General features: G+C 33.3%; 1 protein-coding gene across 1 annotated transcript in view; it reads left to right on the top strand.

Moving 5' to 3' along the window:
• The window catches only part of LOC148950165 (uncharacterized), a 61,855-nt gene that overhangs the window by 34,785 nt on the left and 10,539 nt on the right, over nt 1-16,531 (top strand). The gene's annotated exons all lie outside the window — the stretch shown is intronic.

The following is a 16,531-nucleotide window of genomic DNA, read 5'->3' as shown; positions in this document are numbered from 1 at the left end:
TTAAATGATATTTTTTTATTAGTGACTCTTAATAGAATTTTTTTGTAAATTTCAGTAGTGTTTGGTTTTGGTTTAAATATTCACATTTAGATTTTATTGATTTTTAAAAGTTAATTTTAATTTATTACGTTGAAATGCAATAGTTGGAATATTTCAGAAGTGTTTGGTTGTGGTTTACCTTGTCACAGTTAAATTTTCTTGATTTTTCAAAGTTCATTTTGAATTTCTTTCGTTGAAATGCAAGAGTTGGAATATTTCAGTAGTGTTTGGTTGTGGTTTACCTTGTCACAGTTACATTTTCTTGATTTTTCAAAGTTCATTTCGAATTTCTTTCGTTGAAATGCAAGAGTTGGAATATTTCAGTGGTGTTTGGTTATGGTTTACCTTGTCACAATTACATTTTCCTGATTTTTCAAAGTTCATTTTGAATTTCATTCGTTGAAGTGTAAGAGTTGGAATATTTCAGTAGTGTTTGGTTGTGGTTTACCTTGTTACAGTTAAATTTTCTTGATTTTTCAAAGTTAATTTTGAATTTATTTAGTAGAAATGCAAGAGTTTGAAAATTTCATTAGGGTTTGGTTGTGGATTAACTTCTCAAACTTACATTTTCTTGATTTTTCAAAGTTCATTTTGAATTTCTTTCGTTGAAATGCAAGAGTTAGAATATTTCAGTAGTGTTTGGTTGTGGTTTACCTTGTCACAGTTACATTTTCTTGATTATTCAAAGTTAATTTTGAATTTCTTTAGTTGAAATGCAGGAGTTGGTATATGTCAGTAGAGCTCAGGTGTTGTTTCCCTTTTCACAGTTACATTCTCTTGATCTTACAAAGTTCATTTTGAATTTATACATTTGAAATGTAAGAGTTGGAATATTTCACTCGTATTTGGTAGTTGTTCACCTTGTCACAGTTACATTTTCTTGATTTTTCAATGTTCATTTTGAATTTCTTTCGTTGAAATGCAATAGTTTGAATATTTCAGTAGTGTTTGTTCGTGGTTTACCTTGTCACAGTTACATTTTTTTGATTTTTCAAAGTTCATTTTGAATTCCCTTTGTTGAAATGCATGAGTTGGAACATTTCAGTCGTGTTTTGTTGTGGATTAACGTGGCACAGTTAAATTTTCTTGATTTTTCAAAGTTCATTTTGAATTTCTTTTGTTGAAAAGCAAGAGTTGGAATATTTCACTAGCGGTCGGTTGTGGTTTAACTTTGAACAGTTACATTTTCTTGATTTTTCAAAGTTAATTTTGAATTTCTTTCGTTGAAATGCAATAGTTGTAATATTTCAGTAGTGTTTGGATGTTGTTTACCTTGTCACAGTTACATTTTCTAGATTTTTCAATGTTCATTTTAATTTCTTTAGTTGAAATGCAAGAGTTGGAATATTTCAGAAGTGTTTGGTTGTGGTTTACCTTGTCACAGTTACATTTTCTTGATTTTTCAAAGTTCATTTTGAATTTCTTTCGTTGAAATGCAATAGTTGGAATATTTCAGTAGAGTTTGGTATTGGTTTACCTTGTCACAGTTACATTTTCTTTATTTTTCAAAGTTCATTTTGAATTTCTTTCGTTGAAATGCAAGAGTTGGACTATTTCAGTAGTGTTTGGTTATGGTTTACCTTGTCACAGTTACATTTTCATGATTTTTCAAAGTTCATTTTGAATTTCTTTAGTTGAAAAGCAAGAGTTTGAATATTTCAGTAGTGTTTGCTTATGGTTTACCTTGTCACAGTTACATTTTCTTGATTTTTCAAAGTTCATTTTGAATTTCTTTCCTTGAAAAGCAAGAGTTGGAATATTTCAGTAGTGTTTGGTTGTGGTTTACCTTGTCACAGTTACATTTTCTTGATTTTTCAAAGTTCATTTTGAATTTCTTTCGTTGAAATGCAAGAGTTCGAATATTTAAGTAGTGTTTGGTTGTGGTTTACCTTGTCACAGTTACATTTTCTTGATTTTTCAAAGTTCATTTTGAATTTCTTTCGTTGAAATGCAAGAGTTGGAATATTTCAGTGGTGTTTGGTTTTGGTTTACCTTGTCACAGTTACATTTTCATGATTTTTCAAAGTTCATTTTGAATTTCTTTCGTTGAAGTGTAAGAGTTGGAATATTTCAGTAGTGTTTGGATGTTGTTTACCTTGCCACAGTTACATTTTCTTGATTTTTCAAAGTTCATTTTGAATTTCTTTCGTTGAAATGCAAGAATTGGAATATTTCAGTAGTTTTTGGTCGTGGTTTAACTTGTCACAGTTACATTTTCTTGATTTTTCAAAGTTCATTTTGAATTTCTTTCGTTGAAATGCAAGAGTTAGAATATTTCAGTAGTGTTTGGTTGTGGTTTACCTTGTCACAGTTACATTTTCTTGATTTTTCAAAGTTCATTTTGAATTTCATTTGTTGAAATGCAAGAGTTGGAATATTTCAGTAGCGTTAGGTTGTGGTTTACCTATTCACAGTTACATTTAATTGATTTTTCAAAGTTCATTGTGAATTTCTTGCGTTGAAATGCAAGAGTTGGAATATTTCAGTAGTGTTTGGTTGTTGTTTACCTTGTCACAGTTACATTTTCTTGATTTTTCAAAGTTCATTTTGAATTTCTTTCTTTGAAATGCAAGAGTTGGAATATTTCAGTAGTGTTTGGTCGTGGTTTACCTTGTCACAGTTACATTTTCTTGATTTTTCAAAGTTCATTTTGAATTTCGTTTGTTGAAATGAAAGAGTTGGAATATTTCAGTAGGGTTGGGTTGTGGTTTAACTTGTCACAGTTAAATTTTCTTGATTTTTCAAAGTTCATTTTGAATTTCTTTAGTTTAAATTCAAGAGTTGGAATATTTCAGTAGTGTTTGGTTGTGGTTTACCTTGTCACAGTTACATTTTCTTGATTTTTCAAAGTTCATTTTGAATTTCTTTCTTTGAAAAGCAAGAGTTGGAATATTTCAGTAGTCTTTGGATGTGGATTACCTTGTCACAGTTACATTTTCATGATTTTTCAATGTTCATTTGAATTTATTTAATTAAAATGCAAGAGTTGGAATATTTCAGAAGTGTTTGGTTGTGGTTTACCTTGTCACAGTTACATTTTCTTTATTTTTCAAAGTTCATTTTGAATTTCTTTCGTTGAAATGCAAGAGTTGGAATATTTCAGTGGGGTTTGGTTTTGGTTTACCTTGTCACAGTTACATTTTCCTGATTTTTCAAAGTTCATTTTGAATTTCTTTCGTTGAAGTGCAAGAGTTGGACTATTTCAGTAGTGTATGGTTGTGGTTTACCTTGTCAAAGTTACATTTTCATGATTTTTCAAAGTTCATGTTGTATTTTTTTCATTGAAATGAAAGAGTTGGAATATGTTAGTTGTGTTTGGTTTTTGTTTACCATGTCAAAGTTACTGAAACTTGATTTTTCAAAGTTCATTTGAATTGAATTTGTTGTAATGCAATAATTGAACTATTTCAGTAGTGTGTGGTTATTGTGTACCTTGTCATATTTACTTTTTCTTTATTTTTCAATTTTCATTTTTAATTTATATCATTTTATATAACTAGTTTGAATATTTAATTAGTGTATGGTCGTGGTTTAAAGTGTCACAGTTACATTTTCTTGATTTTTCAAAGTTCATTTTGAATTTCTTTCATTGAAATGCAAGAGTTGGACTATTTCAGTAGCGTTTGGTTGTGGTTTACCTTGTAAAAGTTACATTTTCTTGATTTTTCAAAGTTCATTTTGAATTTCTTTCGTTGAAATGAAAGAGTTGGAATATTTCAGTAGTGTTTGGTTGTGGTTTACCTTGTCAAAGTTACATTTTCTTGATTTTTCAAAGTTCATTTTGAATTTCTTTCGTTGAAATGCAAGAGTTGGAATATTTCACTAGTGTTTGGGTGTGGTTTACCTTGTCACAATTACATTTTCTTGATTTTTCAAATTTCATTTTTGAATTTCTTTCATTGAAAAGCAAGAGTTGGAATATTTCAGCAGTGTATGCTTGTGGTTTACCTTGTCACAGTTACATTTATTGATTTTTAATAGTTAATTTTAATTTATTTCGTTGAAATGCAAGAGTTGGAATATTTCAGAAGAATTTGGTTGTGGTTTAACTTGTCACAGTTACATTTTCTTTATTTTTCAAAGTTCATTTTGAATTTCTTTCGTTGAAATGCAAGAGTTGGAATATTTCAGTAGTGTTTGGTTGTGGTTTACCTTGTCACAGTTACATTTTCTTGATTTTTCAAATTTAATTTTGAATTTATTTAGTTGAAATGCAAGAGTTGGAATATTTCAGTAGTGATCGATTGTGGTTTAACTTGTCACATTTACATTTTCTTGATTTTTCAAAACTCATTTTGAATTTCTTTCATTGAAAGGCAAGAGTTGGAATAGTTCAGCAGTGTTTGGTTGTGGTTTACCTTGTCACAGTTACATTTTCTTGATTTTTCAAAGTTCATTTTGAATTTCATTCGTACAAAAGCAAGAGTTGGAATATTTCAGTAGTGTTTGCTTGTGGTTTACCTTGTCACAGTTACATTTTCTTTTTTTTTCAAAGTTCATTTGAATTTCTTTAATTTGAAATGCAAGAGTTGGAATATTTCAGAAGTGTTTGGTTGTGGTTTACCTTTTCACAGTTAAATTTTCTTGATTTTTCAAAGTTCATTTTGAATTTCTTTCGTTGAAATGCAATAGTTGGAATATTTCAGTAGTGTTTGGTGGTGTTTTACCTTGTCACAGTTACATTTTCTTGATTTTTCAAAGTTCATTTTGAATTTCTTTCTTTAAAATGCAAGAGTTGGACTATTTCAGTAGTGTTTGGTTGTGGTTTACCTTGTCACAGTTACATTTTCATGATTTTTCAAAGCCCATTTTTAATTTCTTTCGTTGAAATGCAAGAGTTGGAATATTTCTGTAGTTTTTGCTTAATGTTTAAAGTGTCAAATTTACATTTTCATGATTTTTCAAATTTCATTTTGAATTTCTTTCGTTGAAATGCAAGAGTTGGAATATTTCAGTAGTGTTTGGTTATGTTTTAAAGTGTCACAGTTACATTTTCTTGATTTTTCAAAGTTAATTTAGAATTTATTTCGTTGTAATGCACGAGTTGGACTGTTTCAGTGGTTTTTCAACACTTTCTGACATTACAGACAAATTTATGTTAGGTCAGAAACATTCTGTTAGGTCAGAAACTTTCTGATATTTTAGATCAACCGAGGTGCCGGAACATGTTCCCCCCTCAACAGGGTCGTCTAGGCACAAGGCTCAAATGCCCAAAATACTTGAGAACTTCAATTCAATTGGGGGCCTTTCAGAGGGGGCCTCTCAGACACCCCAGAACATCATAGGATTGCATATTAGTGCTTATAAAGGTGTTCCAATCATGTCCCTACACCTTAGCTAACGCTAAGAAACACTTTCTGACATTACAGACAACTTTCTGTTAGATCAGAAACATTCTGTTAGGTCAGAAACTTTCTGACATTTTAGATCAACCTAGGTGCCGGAACATGTTCCCCCCTCAACAGGGTCTTCTAGGCTCAAGGCTCCGATGCCCAAAATACTTGATAAATTCAAGTTAGGATAGGTTAGATTAAGTTAGGTTAGGCTAAGTTAGGCTAAGCCTAGCCTAACCTAACTTAGCCTAACCTAACTTAATCTAACCTATCCTAACTTAACCTAACCTAACTTAATCTAACCTAACCTAACTTAACTTAACCTAACTTAATCCAACCTAACCTAACCTATATGCGCGCTTACGTAGGCTAACCTATCCTAACCTAACTTAACCTAACCTAACTTATTCTAACCTAACCTAACCTAATCATACACCTAACTTTTTGCCTGTCTCTCACCTAACCTAAGCTAACCTAAGTGAAGCGTACATTGGCTAACCTAACCTAACTTAACCTAACGTGTGTGTGTATGTGTGTGTGTGTATGTGTGTGTGTATGTGTGTGTGTATGTGTGTGTGTGTGTGTATGTGTGTGTGTATGTATGTGTGTGTGTATGTGTGTGTGTGTGTGTGTGTGTGTGTGTATGTGTGGGTGTTTTTGTTTTTGCGTGTATGTGTGTGTGTGTGTGTAAACATGTGTATAAATGTGTGTAAATGTCTCAAGCTAAAACAGAAAAAAACACTAGTGAAATATTCCAACTCTTGCATTTCAACGAAAGAAATTCAAAATAAATTTGAAAATCAAGAAAATGTAACTGTGAGAAGGTAAACCATAACCAAACAACAATGAAATATTCCAACTCTTGCATTTCAACGAAATAAATTCTAAATGAACTTTGAAAAATCAAGAAAATGTAACTCTGAGAAGGTAAACCATAACCAAACACTACTGAAATATTCCAACTCTTGCATTTCAACGAAAGAAATTCAAATTAAATTTATAAAATAAAGAAAATGCAACTGTGACAAGGTAAACCATAAGCAAACACTACTGAAATATTGCAACTCTTGCTTTTCAACGAAAGAAATTCAAAATGAGAATTGAAAAATCAAGAAAATGTAACTGTGATAAGGTAAACCATAACCAAACACCACTGAAATAGTCCAACTCTTGCATTTCAACGAAAGAAATTCGAAATGAACTTTGAAAAATCAATAAAATTAATCTGTTACACGTTAAACCATAACCAAACACGACTTAAATAGTACGACTCTTGAAATTAAACTACAGATATTCAAAAAGAACATTGAAAAATCAAGAAAATGTAACTGTGACAATGTAAACAATAAGCAAACACTCAAGAAATATTCCAACACTAGCATTTCAACGAAAGAAATTCAAAATGTGCTTTGAAAAATCATGAAAATGTAAATGTGACAAGGTAAACCACAACCAAACACTACTGAAATAGTCCAACTCTTGCATTTCAATGAAAGAAATTCACAATGACCTTTGAAAAATCAAGAAAATGGAACTGTGACAATTTACACCACTACCCAACAATACTGAAATATTCCAACTATTGCATTTCAAAGAAAGAAATTCAAAATGAACTTTGAAAAATCAAGAAAATGTAACTGTGACAAGGTAAACCATAACCAAACACTACTTAAATAGACCACCACTTGAATTTCAATGAAACAAATAAAAAAGAACAAAGAAAAAATCACGAACATGAAAATGTGACAAGTAAAAAAACAAGCAAACACTACTGACATATTACAACTCTTGCTTTTCAACGAAAGAAATTAAAAATGAACTTTGAAAAATCAATAAAATGTAACTTTGACAAGGTAAACCACAACCAAACACTAGTGAAATATTCCAACTCTTGCATTTCAACAAAAGAAATTCAAAATGAACTTTGAAAAATCAAGAAAATGTAATTGTAACAAGGTAAACCACAACCGAACGCTACTGAAATATTCCAACTCTTGCATTTCAACAAAAGAAATTCAAAATGAACTTTGAAAAATCAAGAAAATGTAACTGTGACAAGGTAAACCACAACCAAACACTACTGAAATATTCCAAATCTTGCATTTCAAAGAAAGAAATTCAAAATGAACTTTGATAAATCAAGAAAATGTAACTGTGACAAGGTAAACCACAACCAAACACTGCTGAAATATTCCAACTCTTGCATTTCAACGAAAGAAATTCAAATGAACTTTGAAAAATCAAGAAATGTAACTGTGACAAGGTAAAACACAAGCAAACACTACTGAAATATTCCAACTCTTGCTTTTCAACGAAATAAATTCAAAAATGAACTTTGAAAAATCAATAAAATGTAATTGTGACGAGGTAAACCACAACCAAACACTAGTGCAATATTCCAACTCTTTCATTTCAACTAAAGAAATTCAAAATGAACTTTTAAAAATCAAGAAAATGTATCTTTGACAAGGTAAATCACAACCAAACACTACTGAAATATTCCAACTCTTGCATTTCAACGAAAGAAATTCAAAATGAACTTTGAAAAATCAAGAAAATGTAACTGTGACAAGGTAAACCACAACCAAACACTAGTGCAATATTCCAACTCTTGCATTTCAACGAAAGAAATTCAAAATGAACTTTGAAAAGTCAAGAAAATGTAACTTTGACAAGGTAAATCACAACCAAACGCTACTGAAATATTCCAACTCTTGCATTTCAATGAAAGAAATTCAAAATGAACTTTGAAAAATCAAGAAAATGTAACTGTGACAAGGTAAACCACGACCATACACTACTGAAATATTCCATCTCTTGTATTTCAACGAAAGAAATTCAAAATGAACTTTGAAAAATCAAGAAAATGTAACTGTGACAAGGTAAACCATAACCAAACACAACTGAAATATTCCAACTCTTGCATTTCAACGAACGAAATTCAAAAAGAACTTTGAAAAATCATGAAAATGTAACTGTGACATGGTAAACCACAACCAAACACTACTGAAATATTCCAACTCGTGCATTTCAATGAAAGAAATTCAACATGAACTTTGAAAAATAAAGAAAATGTAACTGTGACACGGTACACCACGACCATACACTACTGAAATAGTCCAACTCTTGCACTTCAACGAAAGAAATTCAAAATGAACTTTGAAAATCAGGAAAATGTAACTGTGACAAGGTAAACCATAACCAAACACCACTGAAATATTCCAACTCTTGCATTTCAACGAAAGAAATTCAAATGAACTTTTAAAAATCAAGAAAATGCAACTATGACAAGGTAAACCACAAACAAACACTACTGAAATATTCCAACTCTTGCTTTTCAACGAAAGAAATTCAAAATGAACTTTGAAAAATCAAGAAAATGTAACTTTGACAAGGTAAACAACAACCAAACCCTACTGAAATATTCCAACTCTTGCATTTCAATGAAAGAAATTAAAAATTAACTTTTAAAAATCAAGAAAATGTAACTGTGACAAGTTAAACCACAACCGAACACAACTGAAATATTCCAACTCGTGCATTTCAAAAAAGCAAATTCAAAATTAACTTTGAAATTCAAGAAAATGTAGCACTGACAAGGAAAACAACAACCAAACGCTACTGAAATTTTCCAACACATGCAATTCAACGACAGAAATTCAAAATGAAATTTGAAAAATCAATAAAATGTAAATTTGACAAGGTAAACCACAACCAAACATTGCTGAAATATTCCAACTCTTGCATTTCAACGAAAGAAATTCAAATTAACTTTTAAAAATCAAGAAATGTAACTGTGACAAGGTAAACCACAAGCAAACACTACTGAAATATTCCAACTCTTTCTTTTCAACGAAAGAAATTAAAAAATGAACTTTGAAAAATCAAGAAAATGTAATTGTGACATGGTAAACCACAACCAAACACTAGTGAAATATTCCAACTCTTGCATTTCAACGAAAGAAATTCAAAATGAACTTTGAAAAATCAAGAAAATGTAACTTTGACAAGTTAAATCATAACCAAACAATTCTGAAATATTCCAACTCTTGCATTTCAATGAAAGAAATTCAAAATGAACTTTGAAAAATCAAGAAAATGTAACTGTGACAAGGTAAACCACAAACAAACACTAGTGCAATATTCCAACTCTTGCATTTCAACGAAAGAAATTCAAAATGAACTTTGAAAAATCAAGAAAATGTAACTGTGACAAGGTAAATCACAACCAAACGCTACTGAAATATTCCAACTCTTGCATTTCAATGAAAGAAATTCAAAATGAACTTTGAAGAATCAAGAAAATGTAACTGTGACAAGGTAAACCACGACCATACACTACTGAAATATTCCAGCTCTTGCATTTCAACGAAAGAAATTCAAAATGAACTTTGAATAATCACGAAAATGTAACTGTGTCAAGGTAATCCAGAACCAAACACTACTGAAATATTCCAACTCTTGAATTTCAACTAAATAAATACAAAATGAACTTTGAAAAATCAGGAAAATGTAACTGTGACAAGGTAAACCAAAACCAAACACTACTGAAATATTCCAACTCTTGTATTTCAATGAAAAAAATTCAAAATGAACTTTGAAAAATCAAGAAAATGTAACTGTGACAAGGTAAACCACGACCATACACTACTGAAATAGTCCAGCTCTTGCACTTCAACGAAAGAAATTCAAAATAAACTTTGAAAAATCAGGAAAATGTAACTGTGACATTGTAAACCATAACCAAACACTACTGAAATATTCCAACTCTTTCATTTCAGCGAAAGAAATTTAAAATGAACTTTGAAAAATCAAGAAAATGTAAGTGTGACAAGGTAAACCACAGCCAAACACTACTGAAATATTCCAACTCTTGCTTTTCAGCGATAAAAATTCTAAATGAACTTTGAAAAATTAAGAAAATGTAACTGTGACAAGGTAAACCATAACCAATCACTACTGAAATATTCCAACTATTGCATTTCAACTAAAGAAATTCAATATGAGATTTTAAAAATCTAGAAAATGTAGCTTTGACAAGGTAAACCACAACAAAACACTACTGAAATAGTACAACTCTTGCATTTCAATGAATGAAATTCAAAATGAACTTTGAAAAATCAAGAAAATGTAACTGTGACAAGGTAAACCATAAGCAAACACTACTGAAATATTACAACTATTGCATTTCAACGAAATAAATTAAAAATGAACTTTGAAAAATCAATAAAATTTAACTGTGACAATTTAAACCACGACAACACCATACTGAAATATTCCAACTCGTGCATTTAAACGAAAGAAATTCAAATGTACATTAAAAAATCATTACAATGTAATTGTGACAAGGTAATCCACATCAAAACAATCATTAAATATTCCAAATAGATCTATTCAAAAAAATTAATTCAAAATTAACTTTGAAAAATATAGAAAATTTAACTGTGACAAGTTAAACCACAACCAAACACTACTGAAATATTCCAACTATTGCATTTCAACAAAGGAAATTCAAAATGAACTTTGAAAAATCAAGAAAATGTAACTGTGACAAGTTAAACCACAACCGAACGCTACTTAAATATTCCAACTCATGCATGTCAACAAAGGAAATTCAAAATGAACTTTGAATAATCAAGAAAATGTAACTGTGACAAGGTAAACCACGACCAAACACTACTGAAATATTCCAACTCTTGCATTTCAACGAAAGAAATTCAAAATGAACTTTGAAAAATCAAGAAAATGTAACTGTGACAAGGTAAACCACAACCAAACACTACTGAAATATTCCAACTCTTGCATTTCAACGGTAGAAATTCAAAATGAACTTTGAAAAATCAAGAAAATGTAACTCTGACAAGTTAAACCACAACCGAACGCTACTGAAATATTCCAACTCTTGCATTTCAACAAATGAAATTAAAAATGAACTTTGAATAATCAAGAAAATTTAACTGTGACAAGGTAATCCACAACCAAACACTACTGAAATATTCCAACTCTTGCATTTCAACGAAAGAAATTCAAAATGAACTTTGAAAAATCAAGAAAATGTAACTGTGACAAGGTAAACCACAACCAAACACTACTGAAATATTCCAACTCTTGCATTTCAACGAAAGAAATTCAAAATGAACTTTCGAAAAATCAAGAAAATGTAACTGTGACAAGGTAAACCACAACCAAACACTACTGAAATATTCCAACTCTTACACTTCAACGAATGAAATTCAAAATGAACTTTGAAAAATCAGGAAAATGTAATGGTGACAAGGTAAACCATAACCAAACACCACTGAAATATTCCAACTCTTGCATTTCAACGAAAGAAATTCGAAATGAACTTTGAAAAATCAAGAAAATGAAACTGTGACACGGTAAACCACAACCAAACACTACTGAAACATTCCAACTCTTGCATTTCAACGAAAGAAATTCAAAATGAACTTTGAAAAATCAAGAAAATGTAACTGTGACAAGGTAAACCACAACCAAACACTATTGAAATATTCCAACTCTTGCACTTCAACGAAAGAAATTCAAAATTATCTTTGAAAAATCATGAAAATGTAACTTTGGCAAGGTAAACTATAACCAAACACAACTGAAATAGTCCAACTCTTGCATTTCAATGAAAGAAATTCAAAATGAACTTTGAAAAATCAAGAAAATGTAACTGTGACAAGTTAAACCATGACCACACACTACTGAAATATTCCAACTATTGCATGTCAACGACAGAAATTCATATGAACTTTGAAAAATCAATAAAATTTCACTGTGAAAATGTAAACCACAACCAAACAATTCTGAAATATTCCAACTCTTGATTTTCAACGACATAGATTCAAATGAACTATAAAAATTAAAGAAAATGTAACTTTGACAAGCTAAACCACAACCAAACACTACTGAAATATTCCAACTCTTGCATTTCAACAAAAGAAATTCAAAATGAACTTTGAAAAATCAAGAAAATGTAACTGTGACAAGTTAAACCACAACCTAACTCTACTGAAATATTCCAACTCTTGAATTTCAACAAAACAAATTAAAAATGAACTTTGAAAAATCAAGAAAATGTAATTGTGACAAGTTAAACCACAACCAAACACTACTGACATTTTCCAACTCTTGCATTTCAACTAAAGAAATTCAAAATGAACTTTGAAAAATCAATAAAATGTAAATGTGACAAGGTAAACCACAACCAAACACTAATGAAATATTACAACTCTTTAATTTCAACTAAATAAATTCAAAATTAACTTTGAAAAATCAAGAAAATTTAACTGTGACAAGTTAAACCACAACCGAACGCTACTAAAATATTCCAACTCATGCATTTCAACAAAGGAAATTCAAAATGAACTTTGAATAATCAAGAAAATGTAACTGTGACAAGGTAAACCACGACAAAACACTACTGAAATATTCCAACTCTTGCATTTCAACGAAAGAAATTCTAAATGAACTTTTAAAAATCAAGAAAATGTAACTGTGACAAGGTAAACCACAAAAAAACACTACTGAAATATTCACACTCTTGCATTTCAACGCTAGAAATTCAAAATGAACTTTGAAAAATCAAGAAAATGTAACTGTGACAAGTTAAACCACAACCGAACGCTACTGAAATATTCCAACTCTTGCATTTCAACGAATGAAATTCAAAATGAACTTTGAATAATCAAGAAAATTTAACTGTGACAAGGTAATCCACAACCAAACACTACTGAAATATTCCAACTCTTGCATTTCAACGAAAGAAATTCAAAATGAACTTTGAAAAATCAAGAAAATGTAACTGTGACATGGTAAACCAAGACCAAACACCTATAAAATATTCCAAATCTTGCATTTCAACGAAAGAAATTCAAAATGAACTTTGAAAAATCTAGAAAATGTAACTGTGACATGGTAAACGATAACCAAACACCACTGAAATATTCCAACTCTTGCACTTCAACGAATGAAATTCAAAATGAACTTTGAAAAATCAGGAAAATGTAACTGTGACAAGGTAAACCATAACCAAACACCACTGAAATATTCCAACTCTTGCATTTCAAAGAAAGAAATTCTAAATGATCTTTGAAAAATAAAGAAAATGTAATTGTGACAAGGTAAACCACAACCAAACACTACTGAAACATTCCAACTCTTGCATTTCAAAGAAAGAAATCCTGAATGAACTTTGAAAAATCAAGAAAATGTAACTTTGACAATTTAAACCAGAACCAAACACTAATGAAATAGTCCAACTCTTGCATTTCAACGAAAGAAATTCAAAATGAGCTTTGAAAATTCATGAAAATGTAACTTTGACAAGGTAAACCAAAACCAAACACTACTGAAATATTCCAACTCTTGCATTTCAATGAAAGAAATTCAAAATGATCTTTTAAAAATCAAGAAAATGTAACTGTGACAAGTTAAACCACTACCAAACACTACTTAAATATTCAAACTATTGCATTTCAAAGTAAGAAATTCAAATGAACTTTTAAAAATCAAGAAAATGTAACTGTGACAAGGTAAACCACAACCAAACACTTCTTAAATATTCCAACTCTTGCTTTTCAACGAAAGAGATTCAAATGAACTTTGAAAAATCAAAAAAATGTAACTGTGACAAGGTAAAGCTCAACCAAACACTACTGAAATATTCCAACTCTTGCATTTCAACAAAAGAAATTCAAAATGTACTTTGAATAATCAAGAAAATGTTACTGTGACAAGGTAAACCACAACCAAACACTACTGAAATGGTCCAACTCTTGCATTTCAACTAAAGAAATTCAAAATGAACTTTGAAAAATCAAGAAAATGTAACTTTGACAAGTTAAACCACAACCAAACCCTGCTGAAATATTCCAACTCTTGCATTTCAATTAAAGAAATTCAAAATGAACTTTGAAAAATCAAGAAAATGTAACTGTGACAAGGTAAACCATAACCTGTGTGTGTCTCTGTGTGTGTGTGTCTCTGTGTGTGTGTCTCTGTGTGTGTGTCTCTGTGCGTGTGTCTCTGTGTGTTTGTCTCTGTGTGTGTGTCTCTGTGTGTTTGTCTCTGTTTGTGTCTCTGTGTGTGTGTCTCTGTGTATGTGTCTCTTTGGGTGAAACAGTTTGAGGCATTTTAGGCGATGATTTTAGAAAACAAAAGCAGAACTTTTAAAATCACAACAACTGAAGGTCAGTAAATAATTCCTTTGTGGGGCCCCGGGGATGGCCTTTGGGGGTCTGGGTGGGCCTTTGGGGGCGCCGGTGATCCTTTGGGCGCTGGGGGGGCCGTGGGGGGCCGGTGGAGGGCCTGGGGGTGCCGGGGGGCCTTTGGGGGACCGGTGGAGGGCCTTTGGGACCCCGTTGGTCCTTTGGGAGCTCGATGGGCCTTTGGGGACCGGTGGAGGGCCTTTGGGACCCCTTTGGTCCTGTGGGAGCTCGATGGGCCTTGGGGGCCCGTGGGCGGACCTTGGGGGCACAGGGAGGGCCTTTGGGTGCCGGGGGGACATTTGGGGACCGGTGGAGGGCCTTTGGGACCCCGTTGGTCCTTTGGGAGCTCGCTGGGCCGGTGGGGACCGGAGGAGGTCCTTTGGGGCACAGGGAGGGCCTTTGGGGCACATGGAGGGCCTTTGGGTGCCTGGGGGACATTTGGGGACCGGTGGAGGGTCTTTGGGACCCCGTTGGTCCTTTGGGAGCCCGGGGGACCTTTGGGGGCCGGGGAGGGCCTTTGGGGCACAGGGAGGGCCTTTGGGGGGCGGGGGGGACAGTTGGGGGTCTGGGGGACATTTGGGGCCTGGGGATGGCCTTTGGGGGTCTGGGTGGGCCTTTGGGGGCGCCGGTGGCCCTTTGGGGAGCTTGGGGACCTTTGAGGACCAGTGGAGGGCCTTTGAGGCACAGGGAGGGCCCTTGGGGCACAGGGAGGGCCTTTGGATGCCTGGGGGACATTTGGGGACCGGTAGAGGGCCTTTGGGACCCCATTGGTCCTTTGGGAGCTCGATGGGCCTTTGGAGACCGGAGGAGGACCTTTGGGGCACAGGGAGGGCCTTTGAGGGTCCGGGGGGACAGTTGGGGGTCTGGGTGGGCCTTTGGGGGTGCCGGTGTCCCTTTGGGAGCTTGGGGGGGCTTGGCGGACCGGGGCCGGCCTGGGGGGTGGGGGGAGGAGGATCGGAACCCTTTGGGGTTGGGTTAGAGGACCTCACAACACTGTTCAAATGAAGCTTGTGTATTATAACGACCACACTCAAATTCTCTTCTAAAATCTCTTCAAAAATCTTCTTTTAAAATGTCTCTATCTGTTTCGCCAAAATAGTTCCATAACCTGTCTAGAACGGTTTCGCCCAAATTATCCCTAAACGTAAATTCAGCGCGTTCCTTTGTTATTGGCATCTCTGTGCTAACGCATTTCAAATTAATAGGAAACCTTCTCGCGCGCTAAAACAATTCATCACTAAGATGTTTGTTGCCTAATTGTTTCCATGGCCTTCGGTTATTAATATCTTTTGGAGTTCGACCAAAAGAGTTGTTTCCGAGACAAAGACATTAATGACTGGGATCTATTCCTGGAGAAATGTTTCTAGGCAGAAATTTTTAAAGTCTGATAGATGGTGTCATTGATTGATTGATCTGTCAAGAAAGGGAAATTAATTTGTTGTTTCTAAGGGGAATTATTGATTCACGATAGGTGAATTGAGGTCGACAGCACAGGTGTTCCAAATTCCGGGTTTTTGTTGTTGTAAGTGTACGCTCTCAGCGAATGTCAAGGTCGATGTTGTTGTTGTGAAATTTAGGTCATTGACCCCATTAACCACGTGTTTCCCCTAATGAGTCCATGCTCATATTTGGAGCCCCGTCAGTATTCTATGCCCATATATGGACCATAAACCACGTGGTTCGTACCGGTGTTGTAAGTGCACGCTCTCAGTGAATGTCAAGGTCGATGTTGTTGTTGTTGACACACTTTGATTACGCAAATCAATTTCTCGGAAATTCACTTCCCCCTCGAGTCCTAGATCAATAACATTGTTTCCCGTTAGAATTCAATGCGCATGTGCAACCTTCGTCCCGGAGTTATTACACATAGAAACATCAAATAAATCGATCTTGGAAAAAGAGGTCATTGACCCCATTACGTAATCTTTCTCCCTAATGACTCTA

This window comes from Artemia sp. Qi Xiang Cuo, chromosome 7 (assembly GCF_049724085.1).
Source record: "Artemia sp. Qi Xiang Cuo chromosome 7, ASM4972408v1, whole genome shotgun sequence".
Taxonomy (NCBI): Eukaryota; Metazoa; Arthropoda; class Branchiopoda; order Anostraca; family Artemiidae; genus Artemia; species Artemia sp. Qi Xiang Cuo.
The sequence above is the reverse complement of the archived record's forward strand: the minus strand, read 5'-3'. Positions and strand labels throughout refer to the sequence as shown.